Source organism: Tupaia chinensis, unplaced genomic scaffold, assembly GCF_000334495.1.
Source record: "Tupaia chinensis unplaced genomic scaffold, TupChi_1.0 Scaffold000113_1, whole genome shotgun sequence".
Classification (NCBI taxonomy): domain Eukaryota; kingdom Metazoa; phylum Chordata; class Mammalia; order Scandentia; family Tupaiidae; genus Tupaia; species Tupaia belangeri.
Window position 1 is genome coordinate 7,190,588 of NW_006159577.1, and position 17,036 is coordinate 7,207,623.

At 41.0% G+C, this 17,036-nt stretch overlaps 1 pseudogene; it reads left to right on the forward strand.

Annotated features, from left to right (window-relative positions):
* The first annotated feature begins 6,605 nt into the window (after window positions 1-6,605).
* On the forward strand, window positions 6,606-6,792 carry LOC102500107 (cytochrome c oxidase assembly protein COX20, mitochondrial pseudogene; annotated as a pseudogene).
* Window positions 6,793-17,036: the final 10,244 nt, after the last annotated feature.

Genomic DNA, 17,036 nt, shown 5'->3' on the forward strand with positions numbered 1-17,036 from the left:
GAAGAAAGAGAAATGGCTCTAAGTTGTTTTTCTTCTCCTCCCTTTTGGTGTTCATAGAAATTCAGGTCTATGGGGGAGTTCAAAATGGTTTTGATTTAGTCCAACAAGCCTAACATTTGCACAAAAAGAATGGCCAAGAGAGTTATGGTTCCATATTCCTATTTCTCTCATTGATTCACTGGGTGAACTTAAGAAAGCTATTTCCATTCTTCTCTAGGTCTTGATTGTATTATCTACAAAATGGCAGGGATTGGGGAGTGAGAGTTCTGAGGACAACAGATTTTCCTTCTTGTTCTAACAATCTAGCATTCTATGAGACTAGAATTTTTCCTACAAGAGAAAGAATCCTATCCCTTCACTGAGGAAGACAAACTCTTGATGAATTATATTGTTGAAGAAGGTGCCAATACTGTGTTCTGGCTAACTTTATTCTGTCATTTTTTTATTAAGTGTTAGTGATGGGTTCATCCAGATCCACCATTACTCTGCTATTTTCCTTTACAGCCACCAGATCACTGAAATCAGAAGTCCATCTATACTCAGGACAGAATCAAGAGAATCTGGCTCACACTTAGAGTAAGGGATTGACCCCAGTCTTAGAAACAGAGCATTACCCCCAATGGGAGCCAATAGCTCCCAACCCTGAAAAAAAGGTAGGCAGGACATAAGGCCCAAAGACAGAGACACAACAGTCAAGCTTGCACTAAAAACTGCTTGCTCACAAGAAACAGCTTATAGCAGTGACTCAATTAACCTATATAACAAGACCTAAAATAATTTTGACTTTTTCCTTGTCCTCACTACATTCAGAAACTTACGTCTTTAGGGCCCAAAACTCTCAAAAATAAAACCTTGAATAATCATTGACCATTAAATATAACCCAACTAGCATGTAACATCATGGAAAAAAACACATACACAAGTTCTTCCTGGCTAAGATTAAAAACCCTGATGAGAGCCTCAAGTCAGTTACCCACATTCCAGGATCCCTCCCTGTTGGGGGCCTTCCTCTCCTTCAATAAACCTTGTTTTGCTATCCTATTTGTCTTTGTTATTGTTGTTGTTTTGAGAGATTTTTGCTACAGTATGCGTGCACACGCCAGAAAGACAGACAGAAAGCAAGAAATCAACTCCCCAACCCCCAGCCCCAGGAGGGTTGACTACGCCACAATCCCTTCTCCATTCTCCTCTCAGGAATTTGGGCACACACATACACGCGCCTGACATGAGTTTCAAGTCCCCAAGTTCAGGACTCAAACCATGGTTGACTAGATAAAGAGTCTAGCAATGTAACCATTATGCCATCTGCTGGTCCCTGTCTGCGTTCCAATACTTCGTGAGTGTGAGACAAAACAGGTTCACTGTTGTTCCTACATTGGGTACTGGGCCTGATCACCCCGGTATCACATGTCAATAGGACCCTTCAAACATTAGGGAGACAGCCTCATTTCTCAGAGGAGGCCATTGCTGGTGAAATGTTATTGAGACTGGAACAAACCTTGCCAAGTGAATGAGAAGAAACATGATATGTGACCATCAGTTTTAGGACTGGGCTAAAAGTTAATTAGTTGATGGAAATCTGGGTAGAAGCACAAATAGCTTGAAATATACAACACAAAAACATGAAGAGAATCTTCAAAAAGTTCATAAAAATATGTATTATGAAAAAAATGCATGGAATTTCAAAATTCCTGGCACCAAATTAAATACATACTTTAATTCCATATTTTCCCCAAACTTTTTGAAGTCCCCTCATAATAATGTGTATGTGTTCTGGGGGAGCTTATTTTAAGATGGCAAAGGCTCTATGGATTTCACGTTAAGATTGAGGTTGTGAAAGCCTTGGTCACTAGACCAAGCATATTTCATGCATTAGTTCTTCTAATCCCCACATCAAGTTTATATCTCTGCCCCATGTCACAGAAGAGGAAATCACCTTAGAGAGAGGACATGTTTGTCCAAGGTCACATGTGACGGGAAGATTTGGGAACTAAATCAGTCTAACTCCAGAGCACTCTGTTCTTTATCTATTTATGCTGACCCTTTGTAAGTGATTTGGACTCTGCCTATAGGGTGCCACTATACAAGGGTGAAAAGCTTAAACTTGAGGGTTTGTGCCATGTATACACTGGCCTTGGTCAGGCCAAAGGAGCATGTTGAGATCTAAGTTATGCATATTGAACACAGATGAAGAGATGCACTCAATAACACCTACTAATAAATTCCACATGCCAGGCATTGGGCCAGGAATTGTAAATGCAGAAATGCAAACATAAAATAATGAGGTTAGTGCTAACACACACTAGATATGTATGAAAATTTTAGGGTGGAATACTGACATCTTCTTGGAGAAAGCACTCTTTGAAAGGAAATTCAAAGCATGGTGGAGCTGACTAGTGGAGTAGGAAGAGAAGAGGGAGAAATGTACTTAAGATGAAACCTCAGGAAACAAAGGTAGGTTTGAGAATGTCAGAGTCTACTTCTTCTGTTTCCTATGAATCTCTAAAGCTGCTGCCCTTTAGCTCATGGTAGAAAGGCTTGGTTCTCTTTAATAAGTACAGCTGCCACCCAATCTGCTGCTTTGCAGTGTGATTGGAATTAACAATGCTGAGGTGAGGCACCTGTGGCCTTGCTGGGCCTGAAATGAATCAAGCATGGCTAACAGCTTTTCTATCACCCTGCTGCAAGTCAAAAACACTTGGTTCGGAAACATGTGGGCAGTCATAATTTATTCTTTGAGAGCTGAGAAGAAAGGGGTCAGTGATCTTTTAACATTCTAATAGGAATGATCACAGTCACTGAATATTTGGAGCCCAGAAGAAACTTCCTGCTCTAGATATGACTGCTCAAACATTTTTTTAAAAAATAAAAGAAGAAAAAAGAAACTTCGAAGTGAACCAGCAGGGAATTTCAGAAGTCATTACTGGCACTGAAGAATCCTGCCTGGTTCTCCTGGCATTTGAAAATCTGGAATTATGTTTAAATTTAATGAGCTATAATTATTAAAAGAAATATGGGAAGAAAATTAAAATTCACTTCAAAGTCATAATGTATAGGATTGTTACAGGATATTCAGGGAGAGACAGGACATCAAGGCTTTTTGCAGGAAAACAGCTGTTTATTCGTGTGCTAGCACTGTCTCCGTGGGTTCACATCCAAAGGCTGACCCCCAAATTCTTTGGGGCTCCTCCTTTTTAGTTGTTTTAGCTTCTTTGTCTCCCATATGTGACTAAATAATACTTTTACTTATTTTTTTTGGGGGGGAGAAGACTATTACAGAATCATGCAAGCATGTCCTGGGCTACTGGGCTGTTAGAATCACAGGTGCACCTGAAGTTACAGCATTCTTAGGTTGTTATCAGGGCTACAAGTTCACTAAGAATGGCTAAGCTGCTACGGGGAAAGGGCTACAAGGTCACCACAGATTGTATGTACATTTTTAAGTTCTAAGAATGCCCATTATTTTCCTTGGACCTGGAGCCCCCCTACCACAGGATGGCTCATTAATTTTATGTAGCAGTTCATCAAGTTAATGTAGTGTTCTATAGATTGGGTCATCAGAAAGAATTCTACAATGTATTTTTCTGGTTTCTATGCAAAAATGTGTCATGACTTTTCCAACAATAATTCCCCATTCTTTTCTCCCTGCGCTTTGTTTTGTATGTTCATTCCTAATCACACTCCCAAACCACTTGCAAATTTTCTAAACACCTACCCTCTCTGTCCAATCAGTCATTTTTCTTTCCCTTCAAGTTCTTCTACAAGAATAGCGTTTAGTTATGGCCAATACAACTGAAAAGCTTGAAAACATTACTCTCAACAATTCATAATTTTGATTTCCTGTTTACCTTTCAGATTTGCCATCATACTTTACCCTTGTTTTTCACAATCATTTTGTTTCAAAAATATTGTTGTCCAAAGTTTGAAAAGTAAATCAAACTTTAAGTTATAGATAGGGATTTTTGTACTTAGGAAAAACCCTTAGTGAAATACTTTATAATTCAAACAGAAAGCTCTATAAATATTTGCATTCTCACAAATCCATTGATTTATACATTTATACACTTTAAGTATACTTAGAAATCAGGATACCACTTCTCTAAATGCTTAACCTTTTGCATGGAAATATCATACATATTTGTTGATGATTATCATTATTAAACCTTAGAAAGAGCTTCCTTCCCCCACAATCCTAACTCCCTTAGAAATGTGACAAAACAATATTGGCTTTCCAAATTGTATAAAAAATGAACAGCACAAACAGGAGATCATGAACTCTGAGGGGTATCTTTGTTTCACTGATACAATGGGTGACAGAATAATTTGTAAGACATTTCCAAAAATTAAACCAATTAAAATTTTACCTACCTGGGAGGCAATTTTGTGAGGTTGTTATATTTTCAAGTGAAGTTTAGTTTTCCAAAGTATGCTCACTGAGAAAGTCTAGAGGAAAAAAGGCAACACACATAAATTAACTTAAATTAATTTGAATTAACAGGAAAGCTCTGGGCAATGGTGAAAATATGTGACAATTATTACTTTAAAAAGAACCGTTAGGAAGTAACCAGACATAGGATCCAGAAATTCTTTCCATATGGTATCATGGAAAGAGGAAGCTGGATTACCATAATCAAGAATTGTATGAAGCGTCTAAGCTTTTTTTTGTCGTTTGGATTTTCTTTTCAGCTTACTACGCTGGGGCTCCAATGTCTTGTGTCTCTGCTTGGTCTCTCCCATCAGAAGGCATCTAGGTAGAAGGCATTTACAGCACTGAAATGCTCATTGATCCAATATCATCTTGCCCTTCTTCCCACTGCTCATCAAAGGTCCTTACACAGCTGCCCAAAGCCTTCTAGCCCTAGTCATATTACCTGGCAGGTGATCCTTGGACCAGCAGCATTGGCATCACCTGGAGCTTGTTAGAAATGCAGACTTTCAAGCCCCATCTTAACCCACTGGCCAGAATCAGGAGCCCACAAAACTACTTTAACAAACACCATGAGGTTCCTGTACTCATTAAAATTTGAGGGCCACTAACTTACAGACCCCATCAGAGAAGCCATTCCAGCAGTGTCGGAGATGAGATGAGCCAGGTGGTCTCCACGACGCTTTCCGACATAGTGCAAAGCACTTTTGTCCACTAACTGCGAGCAGATTATTCCAGAACACAGTGCAAAATGAAAACATTGGAAAATGGTCTAAAATCTTATTGAATAATCTTTCTGAACTTTGGATGGGAAGTCAAAATTAATGACTCAAGGTCTTTGGAAATGAACAGTATGTCTCACTTGATTCTCTGAGTCTCCAGAGAGAGGTTAATTGAGGCCTATAAATTGGGAGAGATTACTTAACGAGTTGATTAATGTTCTGAGAAAGGGGGGCCCAAAAACAGAGGCATTTTGCTGATTTCTAAAAAAGAGGATTTAACTGAAATCAATTGTTTAACCCTACCGTAAACAACCGAGATCAATCTGTGCTGTGGGCAGTCACATCAATGGGTGGGAAGAAAATCAGGCTATAGTCAAAGGACTATTTGTCACCTTCAGTAGTGTAAAAGTATGAAAGGAAAAATCAAACATTAATTTCAACCAAGAATAGATTTTCTTGTATAAGGGAAAGGGGAACAGCCAGGCCCCAGTCCTGCAGAGTTAAGTCAATTTTTCTCCTGGGTTAAACTCCTGGCAGCCTGCACTTCATAACCAAAACCCTTGCTGTGCATTTACATAATTTGCATAAATGGCAGTGTGGGGCTATGTCAACAGATGGATAGGCAGGCACTGCTGATTTGGGACCAGCACAGGGAAGTCCTAGTCATTCCATGGTGTACTCTTGGCATTTGCAGAGTACCCAGGAGGTTTTCACAGAGCTGAGTCTGCACCCCATGCTGCTACTACCCCCACCACTGCTGTCTCAGACCACTTCCCAAATAAGTGAGACCTACACCTTCAGCAGGTGCTCAGTGAGAGAGGCCTGTACCTTCAGCAGGTGTTCAGTGAAAGAGAACTGAGCTTTTAGGAGGTCTGCCCTACCACCTTCCTCATGAAGGCCCAGAGCAATCATTCCCAGTTTCTTTTCAGTCCTACCTCACTCCTCCAAACTCGAGGCCCTCTTTAACTTCACCACACTCCCCTAGCCTTCAGCTACTCCTGCCAACTCTAACAGAATTCCCCTACCAAGTAAAGAAGGTGGGGCACAGTTAGACTGAGTTGCACAGAGGATGCAGGAAACACAAAAACAAAAAGCAGACCTCGATGTCCACATCATAATCTCAGAACCTGCAAATGTGTTGTTTTATATGGCAAAGGGGTAAAATTAAGGTTGCAGGTGCAATTAAGTTTGCCAAACAGCTGATGCTGAAATGAGGAAATTATCCTGAATTATCTAAGAAAGCTCAATCTAATCATGAGTCCTTAGAAGTGGAACAAGAGGCAGAAGATAGAGTCAGTGAGATAAAAATTGTATAAAGTACTGAAGGACTGACCCTCTATTTAAACAACTAAGGGAGACAGACCCAACAAAGTGACTGTGGTTCAAATCCTGGCCCCAGCAGTTTAAAAATCACATCAGGCAAGTTAGGGTGGGGTTGTAGGTGCTGACTCCTCCCCATGGCCACCGCATCGGAGCCTGGTGGGCCAGCGAAAGGGAAGACTTTCAACCTCCTAGGAATTTTAGATGTTGAAAACATTCCCTGTGCACAGGAGTCCATATTATATGGTTCATTAGGATCAGTTGTGGCTGACCTTGGACATTTTTTGTTAACTAATATAATTAGATCATATGATGTTAGAGTAGGAGGATTTATCTTAGTGACTTTAGGATGCTGGTTCCACTGTAGATATAATTATGCAAAGCAAAGAATCCAGGAAAGAATTGCCAGAGAAGGAATTTAAAAATGATACTACATGAAAGCACCCACCTTCATACTGAAAGAAAAAAAAGCAGCATCAACAGCAACAGTTAAGCAATCTTGAGCATAGAGAATCTGAAGTCAGTGTGAACACAGCCGAGATCAACCACATAAAACATTTTATGTGCAATAAGAAATCTTTCGATCAAGTAAAGTATGTATAAGTTGTAGTCTTCTTTTCGCACTTAAATGAAAGGAAAAAAAATCACGCCTGTGTGCCCCAAATTCTGACAGGGTGGAGAAAGAAATGAAGGAATTGTTGTGTGACCACATGTCATTGGAAGATGCTGTCTCTCCTCCTCTCTGTCTCTAGCAATCATACGTGCCTATTGGTAATTAAAATACAAAACAAAATAAAATAAAATGCACTCAACATACCCTTGATTGTTTTGGAGCTGGAAAATGGAAACCATGGGAGTTGCAAGTAGCCTCTCAAAGTCACAAAAGGTTGACCCAGCACAGTGACACAGGTAGTAGCATGCTGTGCTGCAGTGCTGAAAACCACATGACTGACCTTCAGTTCAAATCTCTAGTTGCTGAAAGCCACATGAGTAACCTTCAGTTCAAATCTCTAGTTGCTGAAAGCCACATGACTGACCTTCAGTTCAAATCTCTAGTTGCTGAAAGCCACATGGCTGACCTTCGGTTCAGATCCTGAGTTGACCTAAACCACATGCAACTAAGATCTTAACTAGCTGGAGGGCTGGGGTAAGGGGACTGTGGTGCAACATGACCCTGTCAAGGGGGCCTCCAACTTTCTCTATATATCAAAAAATAAACTTTAAAAAATCATTTAAGTTGGAGAAGTCAAGAAAACAGATAGTTCCCTAAGACCTCCAGAAAGAAACCAGCCCTACCAACAGATGATTTTTTTTTTAGAGGTTTTTGCTATAGGGCATGCGCTCACCAGAAAGACAGAGAGAGACAGAGAGACAGAAAGTGAGAAATCAATCCCCAGGAGGGATGGCCATGCTGCAATCCATTCTCCTTCATTCTCCTCTCAGGATCTTGGGCACACACGCACACGTGCCTGGCATGAGTTTAAGCCACCAGGTCTGGGACTCGAACCACGGTCCACTACATGGGAGTTCAGCAACATGGCCATTACGCTAACTGCTGGTTCCACCAACAAATGATTTTAGCACAGTACAATCTGTGTAGGACTTTAGATCTACAAAATTCTGAAATGCCAAATGTTTGTTGCTTTAAGTCATTCTTTTTGTGGTCATTTTGTTATTGCACTTAGAGCAGACTTATACAGTCACTGAGGGCTGAGGAGTCAGGTTCCTGGACTGGGGAGTCCTTGCCGGGTTTGTCAGGACCTGCTCTGGCCAGTGTCTCTGGGTGGGACAGGTAGTTGTTACCTCAGTGGATGGAAAAGGTGGAGTGAAGGAAGGAGAAAAAAAGACACCTATTTCTAACCATTAACTCATCCTTGAAATTTTAAAAACACTTAACCTGGTAGAGATGCTGAGAAATAAGGTCATCATTATTATTACAGATTATATAAAACAAAGTTGATTTGCAGATTTCAGAAAATGAAACTGTACTTTTGACTAAAGCAATCTTGACAAAACAATTTCAGATAATGTCCTTAAAAAAATCACTCAAGACTAGTAATTATTTTTAAGATGCATTAAAAGAAAATAGAACCTACCACTTACTAGTTAATAAACTCCTTGTTTTGTTGGAAACATTTTTTATTTTAATAGCTAATTATATGTCATAACAATATCTAAAATACAATGTATCCAAATGGTGTTTTGGGAATTTTGTTTGCTGTTTTTTTTTTTTTTTTTTTTTTTTGATTTGTATGAATTCACACTTGGATGCTTTCCCACTTGGTGAGAATAATAGAGATACTCAAAAAAGGGCAGCTGTTGTACTAGAAAATGCAAGTAACTGATGTAGATGATTTTCCTGGGCTCTAGAGGAAGAAACAGGAATCTTCCCCATCACACTCTCTTTACCCCGTTAGGAAGAGTGGCACCCAGGGCAAGCCAATGCCTGGGTTGCTCAAGTGCTACTAGCTTTGGGCTACTCTGTCTACTCAGCAGCCATGCCATATCGCCCCCGAATGTAAGGACAAAACAGGGCTCTCTCTTGATATTTGGTTCTATCTGGTTATCAGTGCTGCTGGGACGCCAAAGAGTGTAAAACCATCTAGATTGAGTAGAGAAAAATGGTCAAACCCATTTTTAAAAGTTTATTTATTTATTTCATCCATGAAAGAGAGAGAAAAAGAGATAGACATGCCTTGAATCACCCCCAGCCTCAGTCAGCCCAGGTCACTGGCACACACATGTGTACAAGGCATGAACAGAGAAGCCTAGGAACAGGAACCTGGGACCTACCCCTGTGGGTCTAGCATCACACTGCTGAGTTATTGCTGCATCACCAGCTGGCCCCAGCCAACCTATTTTACCAGGGAGTCTTGCCCTGGGTCTCAGGTCCAGTTAACAAGAGAGTGTTAGCAGGAAGTTCTCAGCTGTTGTGTGCTCCAATGCCCCCCTGGACATTAAGTGAAGAGAGTCCTGGGGAGAGAAGGCTGGATTCAAGTGAGTTCTGAGACCACTGCCACCTTCTCAAAACCATCAAACACACCCCTAATATGATAATATCTGAAACAGAGAGAAACAGGAAAGAGAAGAGAAAAGGGGAGTAAGAGAGAGAAGGGAGGAGAAACAGAATCACCTCTGACTAGCAGTCAGTTAGCCTGCCAGCTGTGGGGATTCTTGAGCGGTGGTCAAACCATCTTTAGGACTATCCAAAGGAAGCCCAGCTCTGCCTTCTGAAAGTCAGAGTCAGGTGCACACACGAGAGGAAGGGGAGGTGCCCAGGTACTGCTGGCCAGCACTTTCTCCTTTTTAGCCATTTCTGCTTGGCTAAATGAATTTTTGAAACACACTACAATTCCACTGACTCATTAGCACAAGCAAAGTTCAATGGGGCAGGATGAGCAATACACAGTCTATGTATTTTCCCTAAGATAATAACCACTGTGGAGGTCAGCAGGTGACATAGTGGCTAATACACTGGACTCCCACAAGACTAACCAAGGTTTGAGTCTCAGACCTGGCGACTTGAAAATCACACCAGGTGCATGTGCGTGTGTACCCTGAATCCCAGGAGGAAAATGAAGAAGAAGGGATTGTGGTGTGACCATGCCCCTAAGGGGTGATTTCTTACTTTTCTTTTCACTATCTCACTGTCTCTCTACCTTTCTCTCTCCAGCAAGCACATGCATCCTCTAGCAAAATCCTTAGGGAAAAAAAAAAGAAAGATAACAAGTACTGAGAAAACATGGATGTTTCCTTTTCCTTGTTTCCACATACCAGATATTTTATCTGGAGTGAAGTCATAGGCCATCAGCCCAGTCTGTAATTTTGAATATAAACCTGTCAGAAAACAATGGCTTTCCAAATGGAAACCTAGAGTTAAGCAGGTAATAGTAAATATGACTAATGCATTTTGAGGTTGCACAATATAATTTAGAGATGTGTCACATCTATCAGATGATGCATCTTTAAGTGCAAGTTAATTTTTCAGCACTTCTAGAAGGAAGATGGCATGACAGGAGGGGCAGGAGAGGCATTTCATTATTCATCAGACTGTGGGCACACAGCTCACTTATGTGTTTGTGTACTAAGTACTGCTCCTTCCCACGTCGAAAACTTACTTTGGGCTCCAGACTTCACTTAAATGTTGAACCACAGCTTTTCCAAATGTGGTAGGGGTTTTTTTTGCCCCCAGAGAAGACATAACCAAGGTAATTTGATCAGTGCAATAGAAATGATCCGTGTCTCCCCAAGCCCATGGCTTGCTTCTGCTGCATTTTAACAGATGCAGGCATTTACTATCATTAATGACTTGTCTTTTAATTTGACATTTAATATAGGTCTGTGTTTCTGAGGCCTTTAAGACATCCATACGTTTCCTTTACACTCTAAGTTAACATTGTGCCTTTCTTCCATGATCATCAGTCTTAATCTCCTTTAAACCCTTCCTCAAAGCGAAGAGCTGTCTTTAGCCTTTCTGCCTCACGTCTGTATCTGATAACGATCTCAGGTTGCAGTGAGTTTGAACTTCGATACTCAACGATTTCAGTCTCTGTGAGGCTTGCAGTCCTTGGGGCCAAGAACCTCATCATTTTAAACATTCTGCAAAGCATCTTGTGAACTTATAGCCTTCAGTAAATTACATACTGCAGCAGGGGTGATCACTTTCCATTTCCACCCTTGGGACTCTGGTCATCTATATTTTATGGAGATCTCTGTTAACGAGGTCCATTAATTTTACAGTAAGCATTTTAAGTGCAGATTGGCTCCTGTATCACATGATTTGACAACTGGCTTTTTTCACAAAGGTGCCAAAGGGACCCAATTTATAACATCCTTAAGTAAAGACTGTGCGATCTGCTGTGGTTTTCATACGGACCTGGAAGGCATTTTGTGGCTCATCCTCCATACAGGAGCGACCTTGGCTTGGGCTGTGCTAAGCATGGGACCCCTACAACTCCCAAGTCTAGGTGATAGAACTCACCTCAATGAGTATAATGGGCTCCAGAAACAGGATTCCTGGAGGACATCTTTCTACAGGCAGCACGGGTGGAGCCACCTATATTGAACACATTTGCCTTACCAAGATTTAGCTGGTCAGTAACAAAAACAGGGGTGGGAGGGTGAGTGTCCCAACAGAGACTCTGGACCTCATGTATGGATGATTAACCCCAGGTGTAGAGTGAGGCCCTTCCGTCTTGGTTTACTTTTCCAGAAACTGAGCATTTAGGTCAACTCACCTAACCTAAATGGACCTTGGGCTCTGAGTGAGACTGGCCAGGTGCACTAGCCAGGCAGCCTGTGGCTTCTTACTGAGCCTCTTTTTGCCATTTTTGTATGATAGTAACAATGCTCATCTGACAGGATATCTGTGAAGACTTAATGATAACACACATGCAGTGTCCAGCACATGAACACTTAAAGCACATAAGTTCTAGATGTTTCATCATCATTCATACTGCTTCTGGGCCAGACTGATTCCTTCTGTAGCAAGTCTTCAAGGGACCACCTGGACTGACCAGGTCCATCCTAAGACTCATATTCCTATGAAAAAATAAATAGCTAGCTGGCCCCTGCTAGAAAACTCACAAAATCATCTGGGAGCCAAGATGTTGTTCTACAATGCCTCTCTGGCAGTGATATGAACTAAATGTTGCGTGCTCCTCAAATTCATATATTGAAGACCCAGCCCCCAAATACAATGGTATTAGTAGTCAGGGTTTTTAGGGAGCAGTAGGTCCAGATGAGATCATGGAATGAAGCCTTCATCATGGGATTATTGCCTTTATATGTAGAAATACCAGAGAGCTTGCTTCCCCATCCCTGGCACACAGATATCAAGGAAAGGCCACATGAGGATGCAGCAAAATGGCAGCAGTCTACAAGCCAGGAAGAGAGCCTACAACAGAAAACTGATCATGTTGGCACCCTGATCTTGAGCTTCCAGCTTCCAGAACTGAGAAAAAGAATGTTTAAGCCACCCACTCAATGGTATTGTGTTATGGCATCTCAAGGAGACCAATACAGTTAGTGCTTCTTCCTCTTGGTGCTTTGGAGTTCGTGACAATATCCGAAAGCTAAGTTTTCCATCCTCTAGAAACCAGTTTTTTTTAATAACCAAGTAACTGTAAGCTGAGCTTCCCTTCCATCGTGGTACAGGCTCCTCCCTAAATGTCCTCAAGAATATGCAGGAAATACATCCATGCATGTTCCTGCTTGTACTGCTGCCACTGTTGTACTTAGCCACCTCTTACCTGCCTTGTCACCTATTCCATCTTGCTATTCCCTACCTAGCCCCAAGTCACAAAACAGTCCTCACAAACTGAAATGCTTAACTGTTGTCAAAGTTTAGGGAACATACAATAGAATTCAGTGGGGGAGGGGGGAGGGACGATATCAGATCTCCATGATCCAAATATTCTTACAGGGGCTCCTCATTGGCTCCCTTTCCTTAAGCTCCAAGACAGCTGCCAGGTTGCTGGAGTTTACTTTTAATCCTCCTACTAAACCTCCATGGTCATGTCCTTACTCTCTGAAGCCAAATCTGGTCACACGATAAAATCATTGCAGAGTCACCCATCCCCTCAACAGAGTTGCTATCCTCATGCAAAGGAAGCCTCATTGGCCATTCTAGACTCAGACTGTAGTTTCATCTTTTGCACAGCCAGATGCATCAAATAGTAATTTCTCCCAATGTGGGGAGTCTTTAGCTCTAAAGACAATTTAAGCCTCCACCTCTGGCAACACAAGGAATGTGAATGCTTTAAATATTATTTTCCTTAAATGTTACAAGGATACCAAATTCGATACATAAGGAAGGTGCCCCCTAGCAACACGGGATAGGTACATGACTTCCATGTGCATGACCAAAGGGGGATTCCAAACAAAGGAGACATTTCCCTGTATCTCCCCATAGATTACTCTGTTTCCTTCATAAAATAAAATAAACTGTTTTTTAAATTGCATTGTCTCTTTTTTTTTGACTCAACTACACATGAATCCCAAAAGCTTACAGTCTCTTCTTGTGTTCTGCTTCCTTTTATGCCAGCATCTTGACACATTTTAAAACTCATGACTCCTGCATGCTTTTCTATGGATCTCACCAAGATTTCATGGAATGACTCTTTCTGTAGATTGTGTTAAAAATGGGCATTTGGGGGAGATCAGGCAGTGAGGTACAGAGGTAAAATATGACATTCCTCAAGGCAGACCCATATGGAACAGTTCCTAGTTCAAGTCTGGATATCTCCCTGAGTATTCTAGGTGTACCTGTGCCCACTATCTGATACTGGCTAAGTCTGAAAGTGGATTGCAGCATCAAGGTCCTTCTGGTAGTGTGTTCTCTTCTTTTCTCATGGAAAAAGTTAACTTTTTTTTAAGAGGTTTTTGCCATAGGATGCATGTGCTTGCCTGAGAGAGACAGAGACAGTGAGAGGGAAAGTGAGAAATCATCCCCACCAGATGGGATGGCCATGCCACAATACCTTCTCCTCCATTTTCCTCCCAGGACTTTGGGCATGCATGCACATGTGTCCACTGTGATTTTCAAGTCACTGGGTCAGGGATTTGAACCAGGGTAGACCATGTGGCAGTCCAGTGATGTAACCACTGTACCTTCTGCTGGCCCCAGAAAAATATTAACTTTTAAAAATGGGTATTTTTAAATGTATCTTAAACCAATTGCCCCTTTCCCAAAGATATTGACCCTTCTGACATAAGCTCTTTATTCCATCCTAGAGACTAAGAATCACTTATATTAATTAGACTATGAACTTGTTAGAAATAGGGACTTTCCCCTACTCATCTAGGACCTACATTTGCTTAATACCCAAGAGTGGTGGCCTCCACTCCTAAATAAATATTTGTTCACTTCCTTGTTTTTCCATTTCTTTCCCTCCTTACTGCCTCCTGCCTTAGTTGACTCCTCCTTTTTAGTTCAACTACTTACTACAATAGCAACCTCAATAGTCTCCCCAGTTCTGCTCTTGCCCCTCCCTAACCCATGGTCTGCACCCAAGTTATCTAAAACGCAACTCTGACTATGACTCTCCTTTAAAAATGTGTCTTTAACTATACACTACTTCCAATGCTTACATGCTGCATTGGTTTCCCTGCTAAACCAAAGTACAAAATGGCTTACAAGACCCTGCATGGTTTGGCTGCTGTCAACACCTCCTGCATTGTCTCTTGCCACCACCTCCTTTCTGCTCCATACTTATCCATTTTAAACCTCTTTCAGTTGCTCAAATTTTCCATTCTTTCTCATCTTTCATCGTCTAGTCCTTCTAGTTCCAATGACTGATCCATCTGAATAGCTCTATAGTAAGTAGGTAAAACAGTCAATCAATCTATCAGTGGGTTTTTCACTGCCTTTCAAACTGAAGTAACTTTTTGGTAAATGTTTGAAGGAAAGGAGAAAAGGTAAAATGAAGAAGGGAGACAGAGGAACAGAACTAGAAAAGAAGTATGTTGATTGATAAGAGGTTATAGACATTCAGTTTCTGCTAGAGTGATGATAATTGGTCTAAAAGCATAGAGAGCAATGATAATATTAAAGACAGTGGGAGAAAATGGGGGAGGCTGAGAGCGTGTGAGGGGAGGAATCGAGGAGAAAAAGAAAGAAGCAAAATATTTAAGGGACCCAAAATGGAAATAAATCTGTTGATTATAATGCATATAGTGATGTCTTTGACTAGACTGATTTATAGTGTATTCATGATTGGAAAGTTCATTTGGTATGCTGTAATGATACATAGTGATTAAATGTAAATAATAGTAATAATAATTCATTGTTCAGCTAAAAGTGAAATACCTAGAATAACTATTGTTTTTGACATAGATACAATATTGACTATTTCACCACATTAGAGAAGAGAATATATTGCCATTTAACATGTTATTACTAGTATCACCATTTTTGCTTACTCTTGCATCATTTGTCTCTGAATATTGAATCCTAAAATTGACATTAAATAATTAAAAATGTAATAGAATTAAAATAAGAAAAACTATACTCTTGATTTAAAAGAGAAATTTAAAATTCAAATAAAAGCCTGACAAAATTTAAAAAGAAAAAGACATTACAAACAGAGATAGAGAACCAAACCAGGGCCTACAATGGCACTGCTCTGTCATGCTGGAACTATAGGGAGGGTGATGATTTAGTTCTCTGGCTGACCTGTTCACACCAGGCATACATGTGTGCATATTTGTGATCCTGGCTGGCTAGGAAGACTGGTGGGATGACTACAGCTGAGACCCTATTAAGGGTGTTTGTCTTTCTCTTTCTCTCTCTGTCTCTCTTTCAGTAAAAGAACAAACAAACAAAGCCCAACTAATAGGTCTGGGGAGAATGAAGCGTGTAGGATAAGAAAAGTGCAAATTCAAAGAGACAACAGTCTAGGGAACCAGCAGTTAGCGTAATGGCTATGTCGCTGGATTCCCAAGTAGTCGACCGCGGTTCGTGTCCCAGACCCGGTGGCTTAAAACTCATGCCAGGCGCGTGTGCGTGCGTGCCCAAGATTCCGAGAGGAGAATGGAGGAGAAGGGATTGCGGCGTGACCATCCCCCCTGGGGGGTGATTTCTCGCTTTCTGTCTCTATGTCTCTCTCTGTCTGTCTGGCGAGCGCATGCGCCCTACAGTGAAAATCTCTCAAAAAAAAAAAAAAGACAACAGTCTAAATGAGGGTCTTTAAATCTTGTCCTGTTCCACTGGGGTGGGTTCTAGTGAAAGGTCTCAGCCTTCTTGATTCCCACATGATCCAGGCTAGTAAAGATAAATCCTATTCCCTGGGATTAGTAGTTAGACTCTACCTATCCATGAAGTATTCCTCTGGCAGAGGGCTCTTCTCTGGGAGGTCAGGGCTGAAGTTAGGACTGGTGATATCCCTGATGGTACTTCTAAGTTTGACTTTCACCAGAACTACATCAAGGTCCCATCAGCTAGTCCTTCAACCAGGGCTCAATGGTCATTCTGACCATTCTGACTTCATAAAATGATACAAGAACATCTAAGCAGAGAAACCAAAATCCAGATGAATAATTCAAGCCCAACATTTTATACCAACCATGAAGTAATTAGATAGGCATGTTATTATACAGCAAATCAGTATGTCACGAGCAGCTACAAATATTTTCTTCCTCCTAGAAAATGTTTTCTCCTACTGGGCAGCAAATCTGCTATCTATATATCAGCATAGCTTTAAAAGATTTAGTCTGTGTATTAGTCAGAGATCATCAGGAAAACTGAACCAACAGGATATATAGAGATACATCAATGATTTATTATGAAAATGGGCTCATCCAATTATAAAAGCTGAGAAGTCCCATGATCTTCCATCTACAAACTAGAAAACCAGGAAAGCCTAAGAACCAAGAGAACAGGTGACGTACTCCCAGTCTGAGGCCAAAGGTCTGAGAATCAGGCTGGAACGTGGGTTGGGAGTGGGTAGAAATAATGTACAGTCCAAAGGCCTAGGAACTCTGATGTCCAAGGATGGGAGAAGATAGATGTCTCAGTACAGAGGAAAGAGAATTTTCCCATTCTCTGCCTTTTTGCTCTGTCTGATCTC